General features: G+C 42.8%; 1 protein-coding gene across 1 annotated transcript in view; it reads right to left on the bottom strand.

Moving 5' to 3' along the window:
* The window catches only part of LOC120026163 (talin-1-like), a 156,274-nt gene that overhangs the window by 115,282 nt on the left and 13,678 nt on the right, over positions 1-27,314 (bottom strand). The window contains exon 2 of the mRNA XM_038970989.1: positions 4,706-4,775. The gene's annotated coding sequence lies outside the window, so the exon portion shown is untranslated. The remainder of the gene's footprint in view (positions 1-4,705; positions 4,776-27,314) is intronic.

Here is a 27,314-nt window from a genome sequence, read left to right on the forward strand (position 1 = left end):
TAGGGGGGGACTTAAAACGTGATTTGTTAAATGTTATTATGATGGTTACATGCATTAAATGCTTCATTTTCGGGTTGGTACATTCCCCAGTTCAAATAAAGGATACAAATCAATTCCAAAAGTCTTGCTACATTGTTTGCATTCTAGGTCAGGATTTTATATAAAAGGGTATTTAGCATAGAGCAGTAAATTTACTTGAAAGTGCCACCCGGAGTGCGTGACATTACTTTATAGTAATGTAAAGATATGTATTTTAACTGTAAAAAAAAAAAGACCTTTTAATGTGTCATGAACACAACCAGTCATGATCTTTTCATATTTTTTGTCAAACAAATCACTTCAAAAAGTAGGTTAAGTTACCTGAACCAATTTCCTCTACTCCTAATCAAGTCCAGCTTCTGAACAGTGCACTTTGCAACAGCCTTTTGAATGATAAGGGACATGATCACAAACACCATCAGGGTAATGACATTCTACCTACACAGTGACATGTATTTATGGTTGCCAAGGGCAGCCAGGCATCCCAAAACTGTTTAACAATATAGATGTTTTTTTTAAATGTTATTAGTCACATGCTTCGTAAACAACAGGTGTAGACTAACAGTGAAACGCTTACGGGCCCCGCCCATACTCCCTTTACTCCCATGGTAACGTTAAGCCACGCCCCCAGGTAGGGTACAGCTGCAGGGTACTTTACTACACCCAAGGACCATGTTAAATTAACCTCGTGGTTTCACTCTATACCCAAGGACCATGTTAAATTAACCTCGTGGTTTCACTCTATACCCAAGGACCAGGTTAAATTAACCTCGTGGTTTCACTCTATACCCAAGGACCATGTTAAATTAACCTTGTGGTTTCACTCTATACCCAAGGACCATGTTAAATTAACCTCGTGGTTTCACTCTATACCCAAGGACCATGTTAAATTAACCTCGTGGTTTCACTCTATACCCAAGGACCATGTTAAATTAACCTTGTGGTTTCACTCTATACCCAAGGACCATGTTAAATTAACCTCGTGGTTTCACTCTATACCCAAGGACCATGTTAAATTAACCTCGTGGTTTCACTCTATACCCAAGGACCATGTTAAATTAACCTTGTGGTTTCACTCTATACCCAAGGACCATGTTAAATTAACCTCGTGGTTTCACTCTATACCCAAGGACCAGGTTAAATTAACCTCGTGGTTTCACTCTATACCCAAGGACCATGTTAAATTAACCTTGTGGTTTCACTCTATACCCAAGGACCAGGTTAAATTAACCTCGTGGTTTCACTCTATACCCAAGGACCAGGTTAAACGCTGCGATGATGATGGAAAGCTGTGGGCTCCGGTTACTCCATACATGTGTGTTCAAAGCACTTCATTCACCGTAAGTCTTAAGCTAACACTTGTTTGTATCTAACTAACCATGGGTAATGCCTGTGTAAACCTGGATATTCCCCCAAGTCGGTGTAGATATCACCATAGGCTAATTTGGGCCATTTGGTAGGGTTGTCTGCCCAGCAGGTCTCCGGCAAGTTGAAAGGACATATAGGCAAGGCTAAAATAATCTACTTTTCTAAATACCTAGAGCGTTCAATGGCAGGACGAAGTTACGCAGCATATCTAAAAGTAGCAAATTAGATTGAGAGTAACTTCTGTCGCTAGTCAGCCAGCCGGTGAAAAAGCTAGTGGTAAACAAACAGTGACGTCAGTATAACGCAACAGATTTACTAGCTTCACAATCAGTGTTAGCAGGTCGGGTAACACAGAGTGGCAGAATAAGTATCATGCAAGTCATTTATTGTTGTGACAGCCAAGTACAGTATGTTAATAACGACACGTGACACTGCTGAAAATAATTATTGAAACGAGAGAAAAAAATTAAGTGTCAGTAGTTTGCTTAAGATGCCAAAGTTTGGCTAATTACATGGGAGTAACCGTGTACCCTAATCGAGGGCGTGGTCAAATTAAGCCACACCACGTGTATCTATGCAGAGAGACAAAAGGAGAAATAATAAATTACACGAAAAATAAATAACGATAGCTTGGCTATATACACAGGATACCAGTACCGAGTCGATGTGCAGGGGTACGAGGTAATTGAGCGAGATATGTAGATATAGGTAGATATAAAGTGACTAGGCAACAGGATCGATAATAAACAGTAACAGCAGCGTATGTGATGAGTCAAAAAGAGTTAGTTGATAAAGTGTCAATGCAGATAATTAACCAAATAACCAACATTGTCAATGTATTCAGAGACGACCTATCAGATCTCAGAATTTCTAATCAGATTTTAGAGAGGGCCGTGGCCCAGGTCGTCATGTGCTTCACACAGTGGAGGGATGTTTCCCTGATGCAGCATAAAGCTTCAAGAGATCAAAATGGGGGATACTTTCACAACATGACTGGCAAAATTCAATTGTGTCACTTCACTGAATACACTCAAAGTTACCAAATCCCCTAAACATTTTTGGTATGCTTTCAGATTTTATGCCAAAGAAACTACTAAATCGTCAAAATCTTATATTGCAATTTTCTAGGCCTTTGTTTAATTTTAACATTATATTTTGAATATGCTCCATTTAAAAAAATATATATTTGAATGCTCTTCAGGGACAATAACACATTGAGATGTGATATTCTTCCTGCCTTTTTCAAACCGAAGGCTATTCAGGGAACATCAACTTATTTGTGTGGAGCTCTTTCACTCTACAGATGCTCTGAGATGAGGTCGTAGAGGTCAAGGAACAACCTTCAAATACAAAATGGCATTTTTACACAAAGGAGGAACTCAGTGGGCTAGAATCAAGATGCCTCTCCTTCAATTAAAGCTCCACGTTGGTATCTCTTTTTCTGGGTAAAATACAGTGGTGAAAGCAGAATTTGTTTTCCAGTGATGCACTTGTGGCCACTGATAGGAAGGTATAAACAATACACCAAGTTAGCTTCATAAGAACTTAAATACAGTTATGGCTTCGAGAAGTTAAGTCTTCACCTCACTATTGTTATTTTATTGTGTTACTAAATAAACTAAAGTCATTTTTTTTTTTAAATAAAAAGTAAATATTTTCCTAACTCTATTTTCTTTAAATGGTTGGTTAAGGGCTTGTAAAGAAAGCATATTCAGCGCATGTGACAAATAAAATGTGATTTGAGCATTGGTAGAACAATTGCGTAACTGCACCTCATACGTTGATATTACAATTCACTTGACTGTCTTGCAACGTTTGAAGACAAACAAACTTGCACTTGTGCTCGCAGCCACACAGAGCTGTCAGTCAGAGCTGCACAACTCGGTGGTGTCAGAGAAACAACGTTTTTAAATCACCTGTAGCTGTAGGTTGTGGTCCTTTGTATCATGTCCCCTACAAGACAGACAGACCTGTTTCAGTCCTGTTCACGAGAATATCTGGGTAAGACAAATGATTCCGTGACAAACACACAAACTGCACTTTCTTTCAAGACCTTGTGATAAGCCAACCCCATCATTCAGCCATTGACACATTCGGAACAGGGTCAATCACGGTGTTGTTTAGACCCAACTTTAGTTGGGTCAGGTCAGGGTCAATCACAATGTTTTTTTTAGATCGACCTTCAGTTCGGTCAGGTCTGGTTTTACGTTGCCCCTCAGACTAAACAAAGGCTTAAAAACAAAGCCACCATTGATTGTAAGGCCTGGTTTTGAAATATTGGTGGGCTTGGTCAAAGTCTGAGGTGACTACTACAGACTGTCTATCCCTGAGAAGTTTCTGAGTCTGTTTGACAGTCTGTGGGTGGGAGATATCCCCCCATAGCACACAACCTGCTTTCTGTCTAAATGGTGGATGCATTATTAAAAGAGTGAGTGACATACTAAGTGACAAACTCACTTGAAAAGTGAACAAAAAGATCAGCTCCTAAGTGAGACTTTACTCATCTTGCCTCAAAAATGCACTTGACTTCATCTTGTCTGGTAAGTTTAACAAATTAAATGTATATGTCCAATTTAAGCAGAGCAATGCTATGCGAGACTAATCAAAAATAGTTTAAATAGTTTGAAGAATGACATTATCCAAGCTAAAAGAGACCTACTAACCAGGATACCATTGTAAGTAGTGGTCTCTGGGTAAGGTATTCTCCACACAGCTGTTTGCTCCTCAGCTTGTTCAAATGGGCCCGACAGTGCCAATTATGCCTTCAGTCTTTTAGTCCAAACGACACACCAGTGAGCTCTTTGGGAAAAACAAGTTGTCACTAGACGGGATTGACATTCAACACTTCTAAATTGTGAGTGCACATCACCAACCGTGTGATATGATACCCAGTTCTGAATCTGAGCCTCCTGTGTTGACAGAAGCTCCAGTCTTCCTTTAATTAAAAAGCTACAACTCAGCCTGGACAAATCAATGCACTCCCATCCAGATCCACTCTGGTACAGCCAATGACAAAGATCAAAGGAATGAGTAATTGCATTAACTTGATGACAAACGATATCACATCAACTCAATATTAGGAAGGTGTTCTTAATGTTTTATACACAGTGTAGAGTGGTAATTTATAGGATCTCTGTGCATGAGAGGAAAATGTGTATTGATTTTCTTGCTGGCGTTGACAAATCAATTTCCAAAAGGGGATTAATAAAGTAATATCCATCCATGTAAAATGCTTCTTTACAACATGTGAGTAGAGCTGATGGTAGATGACAGTAGAGCACAAGGTTACAGACAGTACCTGATAGAAACTGGTCTTAATGGGAGATGTCCTCCCAGTCGGTTATGGCGCTGTAGGGTTCTTTGCCCGGCTGCAGAGAAACAGAAAGGAGGAGTTTAGTGTAACCAAGATCAATCTTTTCATTAAACTGGAACGAATTATTGCGATTGCTACTTAAATGACAATGTCAACAAGTCCAAATTAGATTGATATCCAACGGTGAATATGGAATCTTCTGTGCTAATTGTCGTTAACAATCTCTTAATTAATCTGCTTTTTATCGTCTTAAAACTTTCCATACTTAAAATGGTTGTATGCTTTGTTTTCTTGAAAGACTGACCTGAGGTCTAGATGCAAATACAAAACTGGCAAAAACACAAGACATTTATGCAATACTGCTGCTGGACTACACTGGCTGCTTATAGAAGTGACGTTCCTGTCGGTAGCTTCTCAGAAACACTGTCATACAAAATGCCAAAGTGTGTCAGGGTCAGAGATGAGCGGTGACGGTTTGACAAACTGTGGTTATGTCCTAAATGGAGCCCCATTCCCTACAAAGTGCATTTCTTTTGACCAGAGCCCAATTGGTCCTGGTTAAATGTAGTGCACTCTATAGGGAATTGGGTTACATTTGGGATGGGCCATGTAACTTAAAACAGCCCTGTGATAGATAGTGGTGTTGAAACATGACTGGACACATCCATTATGAGTCATTTAAAAGGCAATAGGCAGCGTGAACAACAGATAAAGTGTTTTCTCTAGTGGTCACATTCATATTTGTCACATGAATTACAAATAATGAGAACGGGGTCATACACAGGGCTCACCAGATAAGAAAGCATTACAACACACACACACACACACACACACACATGACCATCCTTTATCTTTGGGTCAACATACTGTAAAGCTGTGTGTACTTCCTTTCTCCACAGTTCATTTATTTACACTAGTATTTCAGGTTAATATATTGCTACTTTAATATCACATCCTTGGAATATTCAGATACACAGGGAATTACACTATTAGATATAAATATGACAATGATTAATCAATTTGTCAGGACTTTCATAACAACTAATACTGCCCACACACACACACACACACCACTTGGAAAGTATTCAGACCCCTTGACTTTTTCCACATTTTGTTAAGTTACAGCCTTATTCTAAAATGGATTTAAAAATGGATTTTGTTATTTTTTTCTCTCTCAATCTACACACAATACCCCATAATGACAACGCGGTAAGATTTTTGCAAATGTATTAAAAAATAAACTTTGTTACATAAGTATTCAGACCCTCAAAATTGAGCTCAGGTGCATCTGTTTCCATTGAATTCTACAACTTGACTGGAGTCCACCTGTGGTACATTCAATTGATTGGACATTATTTGGAAAGACACACACCTGTCTATATAAGGTCACACAGTTCACAGTGCGTGTCAGAGAAAAAACCAAGCCATGAGGTCGAAGGAATTGTCTGGGGAAGGGTACCAAAACATTTTTGTTTGGAACCACCAAGACTCTTTCCTAGAGCTGGCAGCCCGGCCAAAGTGAGCCTTCGGGGGAGAAGGGCCTTGGTCAGGGAGGTGACCAAGAACCTGATGGTCACTCTGACAGCTACAAAGTTCCTCTGTGGAGATGGGAGAACCTTCCAGAAGGACAAACATCTCTGCAGCATTCCACCAATCAGGCCTTTACGGTAGAGTGGCCAGACGGAAGCCTCTCCTCAGTAAAAGGAACATGACAGCCCGCTTGGAGTTTGCCAAAAGGAACTTAAAGACCCTCAGACCATGAGAAACAAGATTCTCTGGTCTGATGAAACCAATATTGAACTCTTTGGCCTGAATGCCAAGCGTCACGTCTGGAGGAAACCTGGCATCATCCCTACGGTGAAGCATGGTGGTGGCAACTTCATGCTGTGGGGATGTTTTTCAGCGGCAGGGACTGGGAGACTAGTCAGGACTGAGGCAAAGATGAACGGAGCAAAGTACAGTGAAATCCTTGATGAAAACCTGCTCCAGAACGCTCAAGACCTCAGACTGGGGCAAAAATGCACCTTCCGACAGGACAACGACCCTAAGCACACAGCCAAGACAACGCAGGAGTGGCTTTGGGACAAGCCTCAATGTCCTTGAGTGGCCCAGCCAGAGCCCGGACTTGAACCTGATCGAACATTTCTGGAGAGACCTGAAAACAGCTGTGCAGCAAAGCTGCCTGTCCAACCTGACAGAGCTTGAGAGGAGAAGAATGGGAGAAACTCCCCAAATACAGGTGTGCCGAGCTTATAGCGTCATACCCAATAAGACTCGAGGCTGTAGTCGCTGTAATTAACAAATGACTGGGTAAAGGGTCTGAATACTTATGGGAATGTAATCAGTTTTTTATTTGTAATAAATTTGCAAAAATTTCTTAAAGCCTGTTTTTGCTTTGTCATTATGGGGTATTGTGTGTAGATTGATGAGGGGGAAAAATATTTAATCAATTTTAAGGCTGTAATGTAACAAAATGTGGAAAAAGTCAGGGGGTCTGAATACTTTCCGAATGCACTGTACATGGGCTCCGATACAGGAATGATACATTTAGTTTGAAACGAGTCGGTGCTATTTTGTTTGTTTAGAGATATATACACATGGGGGCCTCCCGGGTGGCGCAGTGGTCTAGGGCACTGCATCGCAGTGCTAACTGCGCCACCAGAGTCTCTGGGTTCGCGCCCAGGCTCTGTCGCAGCCGGCCGCGACCGGGAGGTCCGTGGGGCGACGCACAATTGGGCTAGCGTCGTCCGGGTTAGGGAGGGTTTGGCCGGTAGGGATATCCTTGTCTCATCGCGCTCCAGCGACTCCTGTGGCGGGCCGGGCGCAATGCGCGCTAACCAAGGGGGCCAGGTGCACGGTGTTTCCTCCGACACATTGGTGCGGCTGGCTTCCGGGTTGGAGGCGCGCTGTGTTAAAGAAGCAGTGCGGCTTGGTTGGGTTGTGCTTCGGAGGACGCATGGCTTTCGACCTTCGTCTCTCCCGAGCCCGTACGGGAGTTGGAGCGATGAGACAAGATAGTAATTACTAGCGATTGGATACCACGAAAATTGGGGAGAAAAGGGGATAAAATTTAAAAAAAAAAAAAAAAAAAAAAAAGAGATATATACACATACATAAATACAGACATATATCTCTATTCCGGACTCTGACATTGCTCGTTCTGATATTTATTAATTTACATTTTGGGGGAATTATTTGTTTTGTTTTGTATTGTTAGGTATTACTGCACCGTTGGAGCTAGAAAAATAACCATTTCGCTGCACCTGCGATAACATCTGCAAAATATGTGTGTAAGCGACCAATAACATTTTATTCGAAAACTAGCAGTTTCAAGGCTCTTAGTCAACGTGATTTTGAAATAAAGAATAAAATGAACACTCAAAACTGCTCTATAAATACAGGTGGCTAGCCCCATAGAAAGAAAACAATCGTCATCCGAGGTCCGACTCCTGATAATCCCCATTATGAGTAATCTGTTACAGTTGCTGTCTGAAGAGGCCTTAGAAGGCTATTGGAACACTGTGAGCCTTCTTCCGCTCCCTCTCTCTCTCTGGCCTGGCTGCAGCTCCTCCTACTTCTAGAGGGAGTGGCCTGGCTGCACTCCTCCTACTAGAGGGAGTGGCCGTGTGTGTTGCACGTCAGCAGTACCAGACCAGACAGACCGAGCCCCTCCCAGGGAATGAGACATGCATGGTACGCCCGCTGACTGTTCTGTTAACTCTTCTCTCTCCCTCTCTGTATTTCTCTCTTTCTTTAGTCTCGTTCTCTCTGATAAACACTAGTTTGAACTCCTTTCAAGGCCTGGAACTTTACTCAAACCACAAATATTTTTGTCATCATCACTCAACACAAGCCCCTGCTACAATAACACTGCAACCCACCATTCATTATTTTGGTTTGCTGCTATCATCTACCATAGATTAAATAACATCTCAATTGAAATGTCCGTCCCGGTCTATTTTTTGGGTCTAGGTGATTTGAGTGTCAGTCATGCCTGGGGTTCATTTCCAGGCAAGCTGCGACTCACCCGCTTTGGAATGCCACGGAGTTGTAGCTAGCTCCCTACTCACTACCTCAGAGCGTGATGTCATTTCCTGTTTCAAAATCCCTCCAACGCCATAAAAGGGAATTTTAGCCATCTGTAGGCTCAGAGAGAGAGAGAGAGAGACTTTTCCCCAGCCGGGATCTCTGTATCCTGTGCAATTAAGAGTTAGCTAGTAGTAAAAGGAAGGAAGGGTTTGTTTTGCTTATGAGAAAGACGCAGAACTACTACACCAAAGCAAACAAAGAAGTTGTGTTTAGGCACAAGTTGTCACAAAGGAGACAGAAGTTATTTCTAATGATGGGCAAAATGTCAGACCTTCCATGTGTTTACTTTTACACTAGCCTAGGTGAGGACACATCCCTCAGAGAAAGTGCATGGTGATGTGTAAGATATTAGTCTTCTGATCATCTACAGAACATACTGTATAACATCATGTCTAGTAGTATCATTGACACCAAAGATCTAATCATTCACTCAGCTCATGCTACAGTTAGTTCAATATCTTTTACTTTTTATACATTGATTTATTTATTTTGAGTACAACTGAAGTCGGGTCCATAGTGGCTCAATATGTCTTACCCAGGCCTTCAGAGTTTTGGTGTCCTGTTGTAGGTCTGAGCCAGTTGCTGTATGAAGCAGCTAGCTGCAGCTAGCCCACTATTGACGGGAGTGGAACGCTTCCCCACCCTGTCTGAGAAAAGGAAGTCACCGGCCAGAGCTGCAATTACTGCAGCGTTTCCGCTGCCGAGTAACAAAGAGCCAGCTCGCAAACAATACAGTCATAGTGCATCGCTTTGACACTATTGGGCATATCAGAAAGTATTCATACCCCTTGACTTATTCTACATTTTGTTATGTTACAGCATGAATTGAAAATGGATGAAATTGATTTTTGTTCTCACCCATCTACACACAAAATCCCATAATGACAGTGAAAACATGTTTTTAGAAATGTTTGCAAATTTATTGAAAATAAAATACATAAATATCTAATTTAAATAAGTATTCACACCCCTGAGTCAATACCTTGTAGAAGCACCTTTCGCAGTGATTACAGCTGTGCGTCTTTCTGGGTAAGTCTCTAAGACCTTTCCACACCTGGGTTGTGTAAAATTTACTCATTGTTCTTCAAGCTTTGTCAAATTGGTTGTTGATCATTGCTAGACAACCATTTTCAGGTCTTACCATAGATTTTCAAGTAGATTTAAGTTAAAATTGTAACTCGGCCACTCAGGAACATTCAGTGTCTTCTTGGTAAGCAACTGCAGTGTAGATTTGTCCTTGTGTTTTAGGTTATTGTCCTGCTGAAAGGTAAATTTGTCTCCCAGTGTCTGCTGGAAAGCAGACTGAACCAGGTTCATCTCAAAAATGTTGCGTGTGCTTAGCTCCATTCCGTTTCTTTTTTATCCTGAAAAACGCCCGTCCTTAACGATTACATGGTGAGGTCCCTCTAAGGTGAAAATATGGTGAGGTCCCTCTGTATGGTGATAATATGGTGATATGGTGAGGTCCCTCTGTATGGTGATAATATGGTGATAATATGGTGAGGTCCCTCTGTATGGTGATAATATGGTGAGGTCCCTCTGTATGGTGATAATATGGTGAGGTCCCTCTGTATGGTGATAATACAGTGAGGTCCCTCTGTACGGTGATAATACGGTGAGGTCCCTCTGTATGGTGAGGTCTCTCTGTATGGTGATAATACGGTGAGGTCCCTCTGTACGGTGATAATACGGTGAGGTCCCTCTGTACGGTGATAATACAGTGAGGTCCCTCTGTACGGTGATAATACAGTGAGGTCCCTCTGTACGGTGATAATACAGTGAGGTCCCTCTGTACGGTGAGGTCCCTCTGTATGGTGATAATACGGTGAGCACCCTCTGTATGGTGAGGTCCCTCTGTATGGTGATAATACGGTGAGCACCCTCTGTATGGTGAGGTCCCTCTGTATGGTGATAATACGGTGAGCACCCTCTGTACGGTGAGGTCCCTCTGTATGGTGAGGTCCCTCTGTATGGTGATAATATGGTGAGGTCCCTCTGTATGGTGATAATATGGTGAGGTCCCTCTGTATGGTGATAATATGGTGAGGTCCCTCTGTATGGTGATAATACGGTGAGGTCCCTCTGTATGGTGATAATACGGTGAGGTCCCTCTGTATGGTGATAATACGGTGAGGTCCCTCTGTGTGGTGATAATACGGTGAGGTCCCTCTGTATGGTGATAATATGGTGAGGTCCCTCTGTATGGTGATAATATGGTGAGGTCCCTCTGTATGGTGAGGTCCCTCTGTATGGTGATAACATGGTGAGGTCCCTCTGTGTGGTGATAATATGGTGAGATCCCTCTGTGTGGTGATAATATGGTGAGGTCCCTCTGTGTGGTGATAACATGGTGAGGTCCCTCTGTGTGGTGATAACATGGTGAGGTCCCTCTGTGTGGTGATAACATGGTGAGGTCCCTCTGTGTGGTGATGATAAGGTGAGGTTCCTCTGTATGGTGATAATATGGTGAGGTTCCTCTGTATGGTGATAACATGGTGAGGTCCCTCTGTATGGTGATGATAAGGTGAGGTCCCTCTGTGTGGTGATAACATGGTGAGGTCCCTCTGTATGGTGATGATAAGGTGAGGTCCCTCTGTGTGGTGATAACATGGTGAGGTCCCTCTGTATGGTGATGATATGGGGAGGTCCCTGAAAGTTCCCAGCCTTTCCTGAACCCTGCTATTTTCTGGTCCTTGAACTCTCAAATATTCTGAAACAAATCAATATAACTATGCACATTATATAGTTTGTATCTTCGCTGTCTTATATCGAATCTTCCAAGCTTGGAAGAAATTACTACTATCAGAGACTGTGCAGACTGCAGAACAATCATGACAGGGAATCTTAGTGGCTATTTGTGATGCATTTTAACCTGCTGATACATACTGTACTGCTGTCGAACAAATGTCTTTGCATAACAAACATACTCCCAAACACCTCCTGTTCTTCACAAAACAACTCCGTAATGTCCCATCACCCACTTACCATTATGTAAGTACAAAGATATTTGCATTTTGTAGCGATAGAATGTGGAAATAAGCTAATAGGATTTAGAAGTTTGATTTACACTAGTATGTGGAGCTAGGCCTAAATACCAGTAACACAAAACAGATGCAGTCTGCCTTTAAAAACCTAGAACAAGATGAACTGAGATATACCTCAAAATATTTAATATCATTATCAAAAGATCCGTATATACGGTTAATAACTATACTGTTGTAGAATTTTCTAGAACTTAATGGTACACTATTGAAGTTTAGTTGCTAATCGTTTATGGCATCTCCTTGGTTTCACGCAAACAATATACTTGCTCATGAGTGTAGAGAGGTGTGTCTCTTTCTATCCAATGTGGTAATATTGACAATATTTCTGTCCATTTTGGGGGGGGGGGGGGGGGGGGGCTGTTGGGTCAAGATCACCCCCAGAGGTAAAAGATTAGAGCCAATACTTTTCTCACTACTCGACTTCAAATCAGCCAATCAACTACAGAGAAACTTGGGGGGCATCGGCAGACCCCCCATAACAAGGTGACACCATGGTGGTAGTTTTATTTTGGAGGGCCTCGTGTCACCGCTGATATGAAAATATAGCTGTGTGACATGAGGATATGCTCCCTCGCACTTGCCAGCGTAACTGAACCCCGTAGCGACTACACCAGGCGCCAGAGAGGGGGAATGGAGCCGACTAGATCATTCACAGTGTGAGAATTGCTAATTGGGAAAGAAGAAGTGATATACACTCAACACGCAAAGCAAGTAGGGGACTGTGGAAATATTACCATGGCACCCCTCACATCAATTAGGCTAGCTAGTCCAACCCTGGGTCTCTCTAGGGCCCTGCCCTACATTGGACCACACGTGAAGATCTGAAAGAATTGGATAGGTACAATATTAGTACTACGATGAAAAATCCATCTGGCACTAGCCTATCAGAGGGCAACGTGGAGCTATAACCATAATGCCTGGATACAGTGCATTCGGAAAGTATTCAGACCCCTTGACTTGTTCCACATTCTGTGTAGTTTCCGAACGCACTGTATCCAGATCTTTCAGATCTACCTGAGGCGTCTAGGACAAGAGGTTGTTTCTCTTGGTCTCTCAATCCCAATGTCAAAAACCCCTTTAGCACTACCAATCAAATCAATGAGGCACCATTCACTTTTCAGGAATATCAACCTCTCAAAAGGCTCTTGCAAGGAATAAAGATTAGACAACCAAGGCTCTGGAAGCAACATTACATTATTCCCAAGCAGACGGGAGACACCAAAACAAGCAGACATCAAAACAAGCAGACGAGACACCAAAACAAGCAGACGGGAGACACCAAAACAAGCAGACGGGAGACACCAAAACAAGCAGACGAGAGACACCAAAACAAGCAGACGGGAGACACCAAAACAAGCAGACGAGAGACACCAAAACAAGCAGACGGGAGACACCAAAACAAGCAGACGGGAGACACCAAAACAAGCAGACGGGAGACACCAAAACAAGCAGACGGGAGACACCAAAACAAGCAGACGGGAGACACCAAAACAAGCAGACGGGAGACACCAAAACAAGCAGACGGGAGACACCAAAACAAGCAGACGGGAGACACCAAAACAAGCAGACGGGAGACACCAAAACAAGCAGACGGGAGACACCAAAACAAGCAGACGGGAGACACCAAAACAAGCAGACGGGAGACACCAAAACAAGCAGACGGGAGACACCAAAACAAGCAGACGGGAGACACCAAAACAAGCAGACGAGAGACACCAAAACAAGCAGACGAGAGACACCAAAACAAGCAGACGGGAGACACCAAAACAAGCAGACGGGAGACACCAAAACAAGCAGACGGGAGACACCAAAACAAGCAGACGGGAGATACCAAAACAAGCAGACGGGAGATACCAAAACAAGCAGACGGGAGACACCAAAACAAGCAGACGGGAGACACCAAAACAAGCAGACACCAAAACAAGCAGACGGGAGACACCAAAACAAGCAGACGGGAGACATCAAAACAAGCAGACGAGACACCAAAACAAGCAGACGGGAGACACCAAAACAAGCAGACATCAAAACAAGCAGACGGGAGACACCAAAACAAGCAGACGGGAGACATCAAAACAAGCAGACGGGAGACACCAAAACAAGCAGACGAGACACCAAAACAAGCAGACGGGAGACACCAAAACAAGCAGACATCAAAACAAGCAGACAGGAGATACCAAAACAAGCAGACGGGAGATACCAAAACAAGCAGACGGGAGACACCAAAACAAGCAGACGGGAGACACCAAAACAAGCAGACGGGAGATACCAAAACAAGCAGACGGGAGACACCAAAGCAAGCAGACATCAAAACAAGCAGACGGGAGACACCAAAACAAGCAGACGGGAGACACTAAAACAAGCAGACACTAAAACAAGCAGACGGGAGACACCAAAACAAGCAGACACCAAAACAAGCAGACACCAAAAGAAGCAGACGGATGAACTATAATAGACCAACCCTCATCGTTACCCATCCTGCCCTGACCACCATCAACACCCAATCAGAGATATGGACCAATGAAGGTAACCCATTTAATCCCTACCGGTTACCCATCCTGCCCTGTCCACCATCAACACCCAATCAGAGATATGGACCAATGAAGGTAACCCATTTAATCCCTACCGGTCACCCATCCTGCCCTGACCACCATCAACACCCAATCAGAGATATGGACCGATGAAGGTAACCCATTTAATCCCTACCGGTTACCCATCCTGCCCTGACCACCATCAACACCCAATCAGAGATATGGACCAATGAAGGTAACCCATTTAATCCCTACCGGTTACCCATCCTGCCCGGACCACCATCAACACCCAATCAGAGATATGGACCGATGAAGGTAACCCATTTAATCCCTACCGGTTACCCATCCTGCCCTGACCACCATCAACACCCAATCAGAGATTGGAACCGATGAAGGTAACCCATTTAATCCCTACCGGTTACCCATCCTGCCCGGACCACCATCAACACCCAATCAGAGATTGGTACCAATGAAGGTAACCCATTTAATCCCTACCGGTCACCCATCCTGCCCTGACCACCATCAACACCCAATCAGAGATATGGACCGATGAAGGTAACCCATTTAATCCCTACCGGTCACCCATCCTGCCCTGACCACCATCAACACCCAATCAGAGATATGGACCGATGAAGGTAACCCATTTAATCCCTACCGGTCACCCATCCTGCCCTGACCACCATCAACACCCAATCAGAGATTGGAACCGATGAAGGTAACCCATTTAATCCCTACCGGTTACCCATCCTGCCCTGACCACCATCAACACCCAATCAGAGATATGGACCAATGAAGGTAACCCATTTAATCCCTACCGGTTACCCATCCTGCCCTGACCACCATCAACACCCAATCAGAGATATGGACCAATGAAGGTAACCCATTTAATCCCTACCGGTTACCCATCCTGCCCTGACAACCATCAACACCCAATCAGAGATATGGACCAATGAAGGTAACCCATTTAATCCCTACCGGTTACCCATCCTGCCCTGACCACCATCAACACCCAATCAGAGATATGAACCGATGAAGGTAACCCATTTAATCCCTACCGGTTACCCATCCTGCTCTGTCCACCATCAACACCAAATCAGAGATATGAACCAATGAAGGTAATCCTAACCTCTAATCCAAACCTCCAACCCCATAATCAATTTAGTCAGTGGAAAATCTATCTGGGAGAAGTTGGACTGGATCTTGTGTAGTGCTTGCCTGGCTACCCAAACTCCTTTCTCCGGCCAAATGCTACGCCTACGGACGTTAGATCCAGACTCATTACCTCCCCAATGATTTCTAGTTGGACCCAGAAACAAATGGGTTGGGCCAGAGCCAGAACACACATGGGTAAAGCGGCGTTTTTGAAAATTCGTCATTGGCTTTGATACTCTTTTTACAATAGCCTTCATTTTGACCAAGAACGACTGAAGTTTAGAGCTGTAGAGCAGTTTGAGTTGTCAGGCAAGTGTAGTGCTAGATCCAGATACTGGTAGGAATATAGGGTGACTAACTTTCCCGATTGTGCGGGACAGTCCTGCTTTTGGCCCTTTGTTGAGCAACCAAACAATCATGTCCCGCATTTTTATCAACAAATGAAAACACCACTTATTTACAAAAAATATTTCAGTCAGACTTCCTACATTTATTTGATGAGAATTGACATTCCAACCTGTCTCTTTTGCAGTCACGTTGTGCTAAATGACAAGATCATAAGGATGTGGTACTGGTGATGTTGAACACTTCTCCAATCATTGTGAAATCTGATAATCTGCGCAGTGCATGACAGAGGCCAAAGTCATTATCGTCAAGTACTCCTACTTGTCCAAGATCCAACAGCATAATGGCTGCTGACATGTGTCGAGGCGAAACCGTGCAATATTCCATGTCTCACAATATCTACAACCACACAGAACAGCGGCCTGCCTAGAACAGCAGCCTGCCTAGAACAGCAGCCTGCCTAGAACAACAGCCTGCCTAGAACAACAGCCTGCCTAGAACAGCCGGGCATCATTTATGACTACCATCTAGTTGAGAAAAATCTATATTTCTCTATAACTGGACACCTAGAATTTCAAGGTTTCCTCAGAATTTCACATTGAAAAGGAGCTACAGTGAGTGTAGATAAATTAACAAGGTGTTCAGTGAAATAAGTCCTTGAATGCGTTCTGAACTGCACTCACCAACCTTCGCTGTAGGGTCAATGAGAGGTTATGGTACAGTACTGGAAAATAACACAATAAACCTGAGGCTCTTACAGAAGTAGTACTGTACCTCCAGTGAGTTACAATTAAGGAACTAAAGTTCTTAAAGCAGGTAACATCAGCTAACCATGAATTATATGGGACCAGGCTAAGAATTAGATCAGTCAAGTGAATTTGATAATCCATTTAGCACCAGGGCTTCAAGTTCATCGTGAATCTTTGGTCTACGATGTTCATGTTTTGGGGTGTGGCTGGAGAGTCTATGATACACCTTGAAAGGAAATGAAGAATGTGAAGAAGCCGGATGTGGACGTCCTCGGCTGGCGTGGTTACACGTGGTCTGCGGTTGTGAGGCCGGTTGGACTTACAGCCAAATTCTCTTAAATTAAGTTGGAGGCGGCTTATGATAGAGAAATTAACATTACATTCTCTGGCAACAGCTCTGGTGGACATTCCTGCAGTCAGAATTCCAATTTCACGCTCCCTCAAAACTTGAGACATCTGTGGCATTGTGTTGTGTGACAAAACTGCACATTTTAGAGTGGCCTTTTATTGTCCCCAGCACAAGGTGCTGTTTAATCAGCTTCTTGATATGCCACACCTGTCAGGTGGATGAATTATCTTAGTAAAGGAGAAATGCTCACAAACAGGGACCTAAACAAATTTGTGCACCACATCTTTGACAAATAAGCATTTTGTGCGTATGGAACATTTTTGGGGTCTTTTATTTCAGCTCATGAAACATGGGACCAACACTTTACATGTTGTGTTTATATTTTTCGTTCAGTATAAATACAAGTGAATTCATCTTCAATCTTCGGTCTAGAACCTTCAGCTTTTGGTTGAAGAGGTTTTGCTGATGAATGGATCTCTGAAATGCGTCACGGCATCGTTTTTGAAATGTAAACAATGACTGATTAGAAAGGCTGAGCATGATAAATAGGCCAAATAAAATTAATAAAAAGTCAATATCGTCAAGTTTGTTGCAAAGAAAACATGAACACAAAACCTTTTTATCTGTAGCTCTGGTGTTCTGCAGCAGACAGGTCACTCATTGTGTTGGGACCCTCCATGTTCCAGTGCATCCCGTAGTCTTTTAGTACAGATCACTGCACAGGTCAGGGGCCTTTATCTGCACCAGACACAATACAGCTGTTGCAGCCTACTGTAATTATTACACAATTAGGACACAAGGGAGGACACATTAGTTCCTAGTTTTGGTCACTCAAAAAGGACAGAGTAGTCTTGAGACAACAGTTTAACTTCAACAAATATACACCCCCCTCCCCAAATAATGGTGTTTATTGTCACAGTCTAAGACCGTTTGAGATAAATAAATCCAATAGGGGTACACATACCTAAAGCTTGGGATGTAATAAGTAAACAATAACTCATATTATAAGAGATGAAGGTGGGTGAGTCAAGTCCTCAGTCACATGATACAGCCATGGAAACCTCATTCACATGATACAGCCATGGAAACCTCATTCACATGATACAGCCATGGAAAGTGAGTCATTGGTGAAATTCTCGAGACCTAAAAACATCTTATAGGCAGTGGTGATCTGACTGAGGACATATTTTCTCCAGATGCATAATGCCAACAACGCCCAGAGTGGACACACCATAGACTGTATAGGGACAAACACACACACACCACTATTATGACAACGGCCATCCCCAACCAGCAGCCTGACATAACTTCAATGCTCAAGCCTCTGTGTGTGTGTGTCCACACGAGCTCCTCCTCAAACACTGCCTGCATTCCCAGGTCAGTCGAGGCCAAAAATACACCCCTTCTCCTCCCCCATCCTGTCAAAAGGGAGAAAATGAAGACGCATCAAACTAAATACACAAGTATGCACAAAGAGCAACCACAGTGAATATAAATAATCAAATCATAACAGGAACATTGTTTTGTTGATGGTGAAATAGGATAACAAAAGTAGTACTGTATATCGTTCATTACATTTTCCCAGAACCCATTGTGTTAGCCATTATTAGATTTCAAGACAACAGAACTAGCTGTACTTCAAAGCAATAGCATGCTAGCTGATCCCATGGACTACCAGTCATTGTGCTAACGCTAGCTTGCAACTTCCTTCAAACTGCACACAGAGACATAAAAATGGTATCTACGAGTTCATCCGACTCTGGGGAGGTAGATAATCTCCATTTATCCCTTTAATAGAAATGGAATTCTAAGTCCTTAAAAAAAGGTATAACCGTGAACAACTTCTGACATCATTGAAATAAATAAATCAGAATCACTAGAAAGTAGAACCAAAATCAGTAACCCTATGAATATGAAATTCAAGGTCGTAGCAGCATGACAGACTGTCTACAGCAGGCACCGGGACCCACTTGTAATGCACAGCGCCCCTTCTAGGGCTTGCGGGTATGATTAAGCTATGCCTTATGCCTATAATTGTTTGATCTCTACATCTGAGCGGCCGGAACGTGTCTGCACTTTCAGGAAGAGATTAGCTCAAATCCTCACACACACACACACACACAGCTTATCAGCGTGCCGAAAACTAGCAGCTTATCTTCCCCGACAGGCTAGCCTTTGAAGTAGGAATGGGCATTTGACATTTTCTTTACTGTTCGAGTACTCGCATGATTTTTCTTCTTCCGAGTACTCAAATAAAAAAATCATTAAAACATACATACATACACTACGGTTCAAAAGTTTGGGGTCACTAGTTTGAGAAACAGACGCCTCACAAGTCTTCAACTGGCAGCTTCATTAAATAGTACAACAAAACACCAGTCTCAAACGTATACAGTGAAGAGGCGACTCCGGGATGCTGACCTTCTAGGCAGAGGTCCTCTGTCCAGTGTCTGTGTTCTTTGGCCCATCGTAATATTTTATTTTTATTGGCCAGCCTGAAATATGGCTTTTTCTTTGCAACACTGCCTAGAAGGCCAGCATCCCGGAGTCGCCTCTTCACTGTTGACGTTGAAACTGGTGTTTTGCGGGGACTATTTAATGAAGCTGCCAGTTGAGGACTTGAGGCTTCTGTTTCTCAAACTAGACACTAATGTACTTGTCCTCTTGCTCAGTTGTGCACCAGGGCCTCCCACTCCTCTTTCTATTCTGATTAGAGCCAGTTTGCGCTGTTCTATGAAGGGAGTGGTACACAGCGTGGTACGAGATCTACAGTTTCTTGGCAATTTCTCGCATGGAATAGCCTTCATTTCTCAGAACAAGAATAGACTGACGAGTTTCAGAAGAAAGTTATTTGTTTCTGGCTATTTGAGCCTGTAATCGAACCCACAAATGCTGACGCTCCAGATACCCATTTCCAGCTACAATAGTCATTTACAACATTAATGTCTAAACTGTATTTCTGATCAATTTGATGTTATTTTAAATGAAAAAAAAAAAAAGTGATTTTCTTTCAAAAACAAGTACATTTCTAAGTGACCTCAAACTTTTGAATGGTAGTGCACAAGGCCTGCACTGGACTAAAAATAGTGCCTTTATCTATATGCCAACAGATTGTAACAATGCCTAATGTATCCTAACCATTACTGATAACAAATTCTAATCTATTTCGTTACGTTACATTAACTTTGTAGGCCTAAACAGAGCTTGTGTGAACACAATTGAGTGAATGAGAAACAGAGGGGAAAGGGAATTTAGGGAGAAGAACGGCTTGGTTTCTTTTTTTGTTGTACCCCGCAAAAGAACATGTACAAATGGAACACTAGAGTCTAATCAAATTAACGTAGTCTTCAAGACAAAATTTGACTTGCCTGTTTGGGCAGTCACAAAGCACATTCCACCAAATAGTTTTGCGGTATTTGAAAAAAAACCAACATGTAATCTCTGGTTAAAGATTGAGCTTTGACGTCCGTTCGACTACTCATACCCATCCTTACTTTGAAGGGATACAAAAAAAACGAACGGTAGTGTTAGAAAAATGCAAACAAGTGCAGTTGGATTCATTTTGCATTGGGGTGATTGTGTCAAGACAATGTTCTATTGATTCAGTACTTGGTGAAGGCTCTGCCAAACATGCCCAAATCCACTTAAAAGCTTTAACAGCACAAATGGTTTCCTCCAACTCGGCATAAACTGTTGGTCCCATACGTACAGCCCACTTATGGTGAGAGGGAGCACGATGTGACAGGATCCAGAAAAAGACCGAACACCCTTCCCCTCGCCCTCCAATGTCAGCATGTAGTGTCAGATCACTTCCTGGGCCACTGGTATGAATGACAGCCGCATACGAGAATGACTTCCCTGACCCTGTACTCAACTCAATCTCCACCACCCGGCTGTGTCCGTTTCTCTCTAGTTCGCATAGTTGGCACTACTGTATCTGCCCCCGTGCCTATCTAGTGACACCAAGTTAACAACCCCAAAACAACAATATGAGTATTAATATGAACTATCTTTTCATGTCAGAGGGAGGAGGAGCGGCTTTCTGAGATCAGTCATAATCAGTGTTGTGCCGCCCCATCCCATCCCATTCCAAGGCCTAGAGCACGTGCCCAAATCAGTGGGCGAATTGCCACATATTTACAATACACACAAGACTGGCGTCTCTGGTCTGTTTGGAAATGCCTGTCCTCTAAATTGTAACAATTGTACCCAGAAAAAATATGAGCGAGAAGAATGTTTGTGTCCTTTCTGCTACTGAGTGTGTTGTTGGAGAGTTATATTTGTCCTGTTGAGCGAGTCTATAGCAGGAATAAATACCAAAAGGGCAACATTCCTGTGGTGCTCACCGAGATAGACATTCTGATTAATCATCCTGTGGTGAGGCAGGGACTGAGAGACTAGTCAGGATTAGTGATGCACCGATATGACATTTTTGGCCGATACCGATATCCAATATTTTCCTTGCCAAAAAACCTGATACCGATAACTGAGATTTTAAATTTTAGCAGCCTTTTAAGCATTCTAGTACAGTTAAATAGTTAACACACACACATGGACACAGCGGTCTAAGGCACTGCATCTCAGTGCAAGAGGCGTCACTACAGTCTCTGGTTCGAATCCATGCTGTATCACATCCGGCCGTGATTGGGAGTCCCATAGGGCGGCGCACAATTAGCCCAGCGTCGTCCGGGTTTGGCCGGGATAGGCCGTCATTGTAATAAAGAATTTGTTCTTAACTGACTTGTCTAGTTAAATAAAGGTTACACACACATCATCAAAACCTATTTCTTTCACTTACTTGCTGTGCTGTTTCGTTCATTTGTTCAGTCGTTTCATTCTCAACCAGGATTTCTATGGAACGCTGTATGGATCTCTGCATGTCAAATAAGCTTGTTGACCAATCAGGACCTGAATATAACTACACGTCACATAATTTAACGTGGTAATACATTTTTTAATGTAGTTATTACACATTGATTACACTATCCTCGTATTTCATATGTCACAACGATTCGTCGATACGTGTGCTATGATGCTGGTAAAGTAGTCTCGCGCACACATACAGTGCAGTTCATAAAATAAAGCTAGCTAGCTCATGGATGCAAACAATGTTCTTCCCCAAAAACATAGCAAAACGACATATTCTGTTTCAGTAGCTAACTATATAGCTAGGTGTCATCATCTAAAATAACCTGAATTTATAAGACCGTTCTTATTTGATTAATAGTTGTCGGATCCATCTATGTGAAGCTAGCCACAACGGACGGTTAGCCCTTTGCGGTTAGCCTTCAAAATAAAAGTATGGCATAAACAGCAAATTCCACTATTGTGCCTAATCCTTATTGTGGCTAGCTTCACAACACATAACCTGGTCAGGTCAAGCCTCACTAGCCAGATGAAGCTAGCTGGCTGCTTATAACGTTAGCTTTGGGCAACAGGGTTAAGTAGCTGGCTAGCTATTTATTTTCATAAACTGAAGTTCAATTTCAATAGGTGAACAACAAGTGGAAACCTAGCTAATACTTACTCACAAGGATTCCTAAGTCATTGCTAAGAATATTGAAAATGACTGCAGTTTCTACTGGTCATTGTTTTCAGGCTGGTTGTATTGGTACTAGCTAGGTACCACGCTAAAGCTGGCTACCCCAGAAGTTGCGGTCGAACAAATTATGCTTTATTACCAAAGCGGTATTGTAAACACATCGTTCGTGGCCGGTGTTTGCAGACTTTTTGTACAGCTTTGACAGTGCTACTGTATCTTTGACACGCAATGACCCAAAATGGCGGTCCATAGTATGTATGTCGTGAAGCTAATAGCAGTGACGCTATTACTGTGTAACTCCAGTAAGGCAACATCTGAAAAATAGCGCACTTGGTAGTGTGTACCGGTGCTCGACCACTCGGCGAAAGCCAACATCATCCACGACAGAGAACGGTTGATTGTCAAGGGCAATGTTGGCTTTAATGGATTTCACCTTTGAGTTGTCTCCCTGAAATGTTCTTACACTTTCAAATTGACTGCTAGACTTGTTGACTGCTCGATCCACACAGCAGACATCGTGGGCTAGGTTAGGAATGCTGTGTAGCACAAAATTTTACGTGGCGTCATTACGTCATGTACCTACATTACATAGGTAAACACGTCAGCTTTTACATCGGTTTGCACATCGGCGTTAAACTAGACATCGGGCCGATACCGATGTTGGCATTTTTAGCTAATATCGGCCGATTCCGATATGTTCACCAATATATCGTGCATCCCTAGTCAGGATCGAGGGAAAGGTGAACGGAGCAAAGTACAGAGAGATGCGTGATGAAAACCTGCGTCAGAGTGCTTAAGATCTCAGACTGGGGCGAAGGTTCACATTCCAACAGGACAACAACCCTAAGCACACAGCCAAGACAACGCAGGAGTGGCTTCGGGACAAGTCACGGAATGTCCTTGAGTGGCCCAGCCAGAGCCCGAACTTGAACCCGATTGAACATCTCTGGAGAGACCTGAAAATAGCTGCGACGCTCCCCATCCAACCTGACAGAGCTTGAGAGGATCTGCAGAGAAGAATGGGAGAAACTCCCCAAATACAGGTGTGCCAAGCTTGTAGCGTCATACCCAAGAAGACTCATGGTTGTAATTGCTGCCAAAGGTGCTTCAACAAAGTACTGAGTAAATGATCTGAATACTTATGTAAAAATCTGTTTTTGCTTTGTCATTATGGGGTATTGTGTGTAGATTGATGAGGGAAAAAACTATTGAATCCATTTTAGAATAAGGCTGTAACGTAACAAAATGTGGAAAAAGTGAACGGGTCTGAAACATTTGAATGCACTGTACATTCTGATTAATCATCTGGTAGTACTAACTGAGATATATACATATATATTCTGATGAATCATTAATTTCTGTGTAGTCAATGGAAAAAAATTGTAACACAGATTGTGTTCCGCAGAGCACATAGGATACTGTGTTTTTACATTAGGTTCATGAACTACATATTCATTCATCCCTACGTCATGAAACACTAGCATTCCAACTTCCGGATGTGCTTTAACATTGATGTAACATTATAACAACCTCATGATGCGTCTCAGGTAGACCCTGCTGTTATAGCATATGGTTAAAATTAGACCTGTGGTGAGGGGTTTGTCAGAATGGGTGCTCACAAAACACACAAACTCTCCCAGAGGGAGTGCAGTTAAACTGTGAATTCTGGCGCACTGATGTGAACTTCACCACTGTGGCTCCATGTTTTTCTGCTGGCTGGCAGGCTCTAAGATGCTTTGATGGCTTAACCAATGGGGAACTGTAAGCAATAGCCCAGGAACATCTGTTGGGAGTATAATCTGCAGGGCAAATCCATTGGCTTTAAATCTCTCTGCAGACACTCACATAGGATGCCTTCACACATTCTAGAATGAATGGAGTATGGAGTGGTAAAGAGGAAAGCCTCTTAGTGATGAGAAACAAGTGGCTAGCCATGGCAACCTGGAAGATCTGAACTTTTCTCAGTGCTTTGAGCCAGTTTGAAAAGGGACTCCGTTCCCCTGTGGTCAAGCTCTTTGTAACTCCATGTTGTCACTTGTCAAACAAATTAAGCCAACTCTCATAATTTTCACAATGTTACAGAAAACGTGACATTAAAGTGTTTGTTTTCTGACTTTTTACACCATTCTTAAATTGTGCTACACTTTTTTGCATTGCAATTTCGGAAAATGTCAAAAGTGGAATGATAGTGTTTCAAAATATTACTTACCCGCCAGTGTTGTGCTTGGCTGTGATATTCCCCTATTGATTTCTCCCGCCGGAGCGGCATCTGTTGTCAAAATGGTAAAGCTGTTCCGACTTTGTGGCTGTGTTATGTAGTGGAAATCGCTCTGTCATTTCCTGTCTGCTAAAATTCTACACTGTTCGCTCAATTTCAGTTTATGCGAGAAAACAAGCACTGAATAATATAGGAAATCATTGTACCATCTAAATCCCTGTGAAATATATTTTGTAACACCTTTCATCAGTTTATTGATTCGAGAGAAGTTCCGAGTGCAGTCACACTCAGCAACCAACTGTTTCGTAAAGTACTTGCGAAACCAGTTCAGAGAACTTCCGAGTAAGAAACAAATGAAAGATTGGGGTTAAAGTCACAACTGTCCCTTTCAAAAGCGAGCTCCCAACTATCGACATCGGTCAAAAGAAATTCCACAATGTTAAACCATCCCCTGAAGTAATACAGTGTCAACAGGTTGCTACCACAGAGACTAATAGCATCCTTAAATAAATCAGTAGTAGATTTAGAACAGCAACATGAGCTAGGCTAGAGACTGGTCCAGAGACAGCATGGCTACTCTGGCTCGCCAGCTCCATATCTGAATTCCATCCCACATTCCATTGGAATTCCGCTACGATTATCTGCAGAGTCCAGGAGAGGGAGAGAGGGAGGGCTCTTTTTTGGGCCCCTTGTCACTGGCAAAAGGGAGAGGAACACACTAATTTAATTTATTCCCGAAGGCTTGCAAGAATGTAAGGGAACCGATTGAGAAGCTCGGTTGGCATGTTGACGGGAAATAGCGCATAATCTACACAACCAAGCAGAAACAAGGTAGCAGAGGAGGAATGTCAAGCAGTTGAAAATGACAGCTACATATTTCCCTCTGGGGTAGAAAGCCTAAAAATGTCACTTGTAGACAAATAAGTCTGGTGCAGTTGAATCTTCTGGTGTCTCCTTCAAGCCCTTCAGCATATTTTGGAGTAGACTACTACAAGCATGGGTGTTCCAAAGTCATGTTGCTCTTTTGTGACTCGTCCAACAAACTGATATGAAGTCAACCAAACAATGTTTGGAGTAAAAAATAAAATAAAAACACATTCCACTTTTCATCAGGGATGCTTTGGAGAAAACAAGACTGAATTATTGTTGGCTTTCAGTGGGGGAGGTCTGAAAAGGAAGTATTCCTTCACTTCAACCAAGTGCATTCTTCACCCTCTGCCCACAGCTTAGGTGGATCAGAGTCCTATCCAGATAAAGATATGACACTGTTGATTCTAAAAGTCGTGCGAAACCGGTGTTGCAGTACAACTAAATCACCTTGGCTAAGATTATGTTTACGAGATCACAAAGTAACTGGGTTGGTTCACACCATCTTAACAAAGCCATGGTCAGCTCAGGCGATACAACATCCTCCCTGCATGCTTGCTGAGAAAATGCAAGTGAGTTAGTGGAATACCTCCTTTGTGGAGTGAATAGAGTTAGCCACTTAGTTTTTAATCCAATTAGACTGTGAAACCACGGCATTCTTGGAAATTGTGTGCTCTCAGAAAACGTCTGTGTCAAACTAATTGTGGTAACTTTTGTGACCTGCACTCGTGACAAGGCCGCCAGGCCAGGCAGGCAGCCTGGTGGAGCTGAAGTCATCAAAGAAGAGTTAACCAGGATACTTTTTTTATTTAACCTTTATTTAACTAGGCAAGTCAGTTAAGAATTTGTTCTTATTTACAATGACGGCCTACACCGGCCAAACCCGGACGACGCTAGGCCAATTGTGCACCGCCCTATGGGACTCCCAATCACAGCCTGTTTGTGATAGAGCCTGGATTCGAACCAGGGTGTCTGTAGTGACACCTCTAGCACTGAGATGCAGTGCCTAGACCAGCTGTGTGACTCAGACCAGCTGTGTGACTCGGGAGCCTGGTTCAGCCATATGGTAAAAGAGAAAGGCCCTGTTACAATCGGAACGGATACAAGGGACACCCCCCAAGTCACAAAGAACTTTTGCAAAGATATCGTGAATTCTGGATTCATTTTCAAATGATCACATTCAGTCATATGTGAGTTTGGCTGATCTAGAAAGCACTAAAGAAAACTCTGAATTTCATGTGTGAACTGTGAACATGACAAGTCTGTGTGTGTCAAAGCGCATCAGGAAGTCAAAGTTGCCTGGTTTTGATAGCACGGTTGTAAGCAGGAATTGAGGAAAATTCCAACGGCTAGCATAATGCCGGAGAGCCAGATGTGTGTGTAGACTGGGTGGTAGCTTGTAAACCAGTGGAGGCTCTTCAAAGAAGGAAGGGGAGGACCATCCTCAGTAAATTTCATTAAAAAAGTTAAACATAATTACTATATATATAATAAAATGTGGTGAGTAGTTGACTCAAAGAGAAAGACAATAGTTGAACAGTTTTGAACAAATTAATTAATTCAAGACTGTGTGTAGTGGTTATGATATGGTTTGGGAAGGTTTTTTCGCCTGGTCACATGCAGCTGATGTGTTGTGCATTGAAGTCCACAAGCGAAGAGAAAAGTTGAGAAGAGAGCGCATAGATGCGTGAATGAATACAACATGCCTGCT

The sequence above is a fragment of the Salvelinus namaycush genome, chromosome 31, assembly GCF_016432855.1.
Source record: "Salvelinus namaycush isolate Seneca chromosome 31, SaNama_1.0, whole genome shotgun sequence".
In the NCBI taxonomy this organism is placed as follows: Eukaryota; Metazoa; Chordata; class Actinopteri; order Salmoniformes; family Salmonidae; genus Salvelinus; species Salvelinus namaycush.